General features: G+C 45.3%; 1 long non-coding RNA gene across 1 annotated transcript; it reads left to right on the top strand.

The window, feature by feature from the left end:
- The first annotated feature begins 341 nt into the window (after positions 1–341).
- On the top strand, positions 342–1,870 carry LOC125550965 (uncharacterized). Its single transcript, XR_007302093.2, has 2 exons — positions 342–821; positions 1,398–1,870. It is a non-coding gene; the product is annotated as an uncharacterized LOC125550965 (long non-coding RNA).
- The last annotated feature ends 2,102 nt before the right edge of the window (positions 1,871–3,972 follow it).

Below are 3,972 nucleotides of genomic sequence, written 5' to 3'. Positions count from 1 at the left end.
ATGACACATAGCCTGGAAAACATTTATCAAGACATGGTCAAGGAGATGACGACTTGCCGGATAGCGCTCCGACCAACTCAGAACCACCAGAAGTGGGTCCTATGGGTCCGAGATCGACTCCTGATAATTATTTCACAAAGAAGTTTATATTTTCCCTAATCAAGATCCAAGCATCAAGCAACACTTCCATACAGTGCAATCCATTTTAATTAAAAAGGTAATGATACGTGCTAGTGTGTAATTAGAAGCAAAATGCATACAGCACATCAACAAGTAGTACGCACGTGCACATCACAAAGAGCAAGCAAGCAAGCTCAAAAGGAAAAACGTGTTTAGCTGGTTGAACCCAACCTCGGCAGAAATATCTTTTTTTATCCAACTAGTTATCTTCCCCAGCTCTCTTCCTCTCTCTCACTGTCACTGGTATGCTCAGCCGAACAGAACCAACTCATCTCTCTCTCCCTAACTACAGAGCAGGCCGCCGCCGGCTCGATCTGCCACTTCCGGCCATCTCCGACGACACCGCGAACACCCACGAAATCCCCTCGACTCCCTCTACCATATTACCCCATTTATTTGATCCGCCGCTGCCAAAATCGTCGCCACCACTCAATCCTAGCGCCGCCTGATCCAGGTCCGGTGGGCTTGCCACCGGCTGCAGCGGCAACGACGTCTCCATGCCTACATCCTCCCCCAGTGCAGCCACACGCACGAGGCGTGCAGCCACGGGCATCGGGTGCGTGCGGCTTCACCGGCGCTGCTCGGTCGCCATGGCTCTACTGCTAACGGTGTGGACTAGCCACATCCTACTGCTACTACTGGTAAGTGCTAATCCTGATTCCTTCTCCATGAAGTGCTCCAAATTTCACAACAAGTGCCTCCTATATGTGAACGTGGGTGTGCATATGTTGTTCATTTTATCCCAGGCCCTACTATTCCCCACTCAGCCATATTGCCTTCTTTCTCTTTGTTTATCTCAAGGCCAAGAAATTAATTAAGATTTAATCTATGGTGTGGTCATGGTATTGCTACTGATTAGATCTAAATACTGTTCCTAACTAGTGCTACTCATCCTTGAACACCATATAGAAGTAAACAGTGGCAGTGAAACTCCAAAAATAATTACTTGTGAGTAGATTATAAACATCAATCTCTCAGTGTTTGCTACAGATTGGCAGGGATTAATAATTAGGACAAGGTAGTATACACAGGAAGGTTGATCTTTTGGATACATACATGTCTTAGCAAGTTACTAGTACCTAGGATTTGATTCTTGGCATGTTATATCTAGTACAAGCCACGGATGTCATTCACAGAAACTTTTACAAGCTTTTGCAATTGATCTAATTAGTTTGACTAACTTGGGTGTTTACGCAAACATTTTGTTCTTTTTACAGTAAGGTAAAGAGATCGAGGTGAATAGATGCTCATGGACTGATTCAAACCGAGGTGGAGATAGATAAGAAATCAAGCAAGAAGGGATAACACAACAAGGTACTTGATTAGTACCTGGTGGCGCATGTAACCCAAAGATCTTCACCGCAGTGAAGGACAGCAGTGTGGCGGAAGGTGAAAAGGCAAGTGGTGGGGGTACTCCAGTGTATGTGTGTGTGAGGTAGAATGGTCCAGTGAAAGGGATGGCTCCTATTTATAGTGGGGTGAATAGCTATGTCGGTTTGAAGACACATTACATCTGGCATGCATGCGTGGTTAGTCTTGCATGCATGCCTCTACTTGTGTCTCTTGTGGGTTGTATTATGGACATGTGTAATTTGCTTGGCTGGCCATTAGTTGGCATTTACTTTATGTGAAAGAAATGAGACAAGAGTCTATAAAATATATGAAGGTTTGGAGAAGAATTTGTTTTGCATGACTAAATGCTATTTGCTCTAATAATAAATGTAGTTGTTTCTATTATTTTAATTAATGTTTTGGCAACGCCGTTGAAATTATTTTTATCTAATTTATTTATTATATTATTTTTTACGGTTTTTACAATACCGACGATCGAATCTCGGGCAAGTAACATACCGATGACAAAAGGGAACAACGTATGTTGTTATGCGGTTTGACCGATAAAGATCTTCGTAGAATATGTAGGAACCAATATGAGCATCCAGGTTCCGCTCTTGGTTATTGACCGGAGATGAGTCTCGGTCATGTCTACATAGTTCTCGAACCCATAGGGTCCGCACACTTAACGTTCGGTGACGATCGGTATTATGAGTTTATGTATTTTGATGTACCGAAGGTAGTTCGGAGTCCCGGGTTTGATCATGGACATGACGAGGAGTCTCAAAATGGTCGAGACATAAAGAACGATATATTGGAAGCCTATGTTTGGACATCAGAATGGTTCTGGATGAGTTCGGGCGTTTACCGGAGTACCAGAAGGTTACCGGAACCCCTCGGGGAGTATATGGGCCTTATTGGGCCTTAGTGGAATAGAGGAGAGGAAGGCCAAAGTGGAGGGCGCGCCCCCCTATCCCAATCCGAATTGGGTGTGGGCCCCCCTCCCTTCCTTCTCTCTCCCCCTTCGTTCTCTCCTATTCCTACTAGGGAAAGGGGGGAATCCTACTCCCGGTGGGAGTAGGACTCCCCCTAGGGCGCGCCATAGAGAGGGCCGGCCCTCCCCTCCTCCACTCCTTTATATACGGGGGAGAGGGGCTCCCCATAGACACACAAGTTGACAATTGTCTTAGCCGTGTTCGGTGCCCCCCTGCACAGATTTCCACCTCGGTCATATCGTAGCAGTGCTTAGGCGAAGCCCTGTTCTGGTAGCTTCATCATCACCATCATCACACCGTCGTGCTGATGAAACTCTCCCTCAACACTAAGCTGGATCTAGAGTTCATGGGACGTCACCAAGCTGAACGTGTGCAGATCACGGAGGTGCCGTACCTTCGGTGCTAGGATCTGTCGGATCGTGAAGACGTTCGACTACATCAACCGCGTTGTCATAATGCTTCCGCTTACGGTCTGCGAGGGTACGTGGACAATACTCTTCCCCTCTCGTTGCTATGCATCACCTAGATAGATCTTGCGTGTGCGTAGGAATTTTTTTGAAATTACTGCTTTCCCCAACAGTGGCATCCGAGCCAGGTCTATGCGTAGATGTTATATGCACGAGTAGAACACAAAGGAGTTGTGGGCGTGGGTATATACATATTGCTTGCCATCACTAGTTGATTCTTGATTCAGCGGTATTGTTGGATAAAGCGGCTCAGACCGACATTACGCGTACGCTTACGCGAGACTGGTTCTACCGACATGCTTTGGACACAGGTGGCTAGTGGGTGTCTGTTTCTCCAACTTAAGTTGAATCGGATTCAATGAACATGGTTCTTTTTGAAGATCAAAAAGCAATCACCATACCACGTTGTGGTTTTCATGCGTAGGTAAGAACGGTTCTTGCTAGAAGCCCGTAGCAGCCATGTAAAACTTGCAACTACAAAGTAGAGGACGTCTAACTTGTTTTTGCAAGGCATGTTGTGATGTGATATGGTCAAGACGTGATGAGATATAAATTGTTGTATGAGATGATCATGTTTTGTTAAAGTTATCGACAACTGTCAGGAGCCTTATGGTTGTCTCTTTATTGCATAAGATGTAAGCGCCATACAATTGCTTTACTTTGTCGCTATGCGATAGCAATAGTTGGCAAGACGACCATGTGATGACACGTTGATAGAGATCGAGATCATGGAGATCATGGTGTCATGCCGGTGACGATGGAGATCATGACGGTACTTTGGAGATGGAGATCAAAGGCACAAGATGATGATGGCCATATCATGTCACATATTTTGATTGCATGTGATGTTTATCTTTTATGCATCTTATTTTGCTTAGTTTGGCGGTAGCATTATAAGATGATCTCTCACTAATTTCAAGGTACAAGTGTTCTCCCTGAGTATGCACCGTTGCGACAGTTCGTCATGCCGAGACACCACGTGATGATCGGGTGTGATA

Source organism: Triticum urartu, chromosome 4A, assembly GCF_056163025.1.
Source record: "Triticum urartu cultivar PI428250 chromosome 4A, HENAU_Tu73, whole genome shotgun sequence".
Taxonomy (NCBI): domain Eukaryota; kingdom Viridiplantae; phylum Streptophyta; class Magnoliopsida; order Poales; family Poaceae; genus Triticum; species Triticum urartu.
This window is presented reverse-complemented; position numbering and strand designations above follow the sequence as displayed.